The sequence below is a fragment of the Condylura cristata genome, unplaced genomic scaffold (assembly GCF_000260355.1).
Source record: "Condylura cristata isolate star-nosed mole 26May11 unplaced genomic scaffold, ConCri1.0 scaffold00012, whole genome shotgun sequence".
NCBI classification, from domain to species: domain Eukaryota; kingdom Metazoa; phylum Chordata; class Mammalia; order Eulipotyphla; family Talpidae; genus Condylura; species Condylura cristata.
The window spans coordinates 55,316,963-55,317,323 of NW_004567113.1; positions in this window are offsets into that span (position 1 = coordinate 55,316,963).

The following is a 361-nucleotide window of genomic DNA, read 5'->3' on the forward strand; positions in this document are numbered from 1 at the left end:
AGCCCTAGAGAGACCCGCCAGGTGGGTGTCGGGGTGTCGAGGTGAGCAGATGGGTGCCGAGCTGCGGCATGGCTGCCGGGCCGCAGTCACGGCGTCCTTCGGAAGTCTCCCAGTGCCTTCCAGGTGCTCTCTCTGCCTGGCATCACGCACTTGACCTTCAGCGGTCGCTGTTCGGGCACCAGGGCTACCATGAGGCCCAGGCCCAGGCCTCCCCGTGCAGCCGTCTGCCCCTGGGTGAAGGAGGCACACCTGAGGCACCACAGGTGTTCCCGGGACGTGACTGCAGCCCCGCCTGGCACAGGCGCTGAAGGTGCCCTGCAGAGCCCCAGCGCCACCATGCCCTTCCGGCTTCTGCATGCCA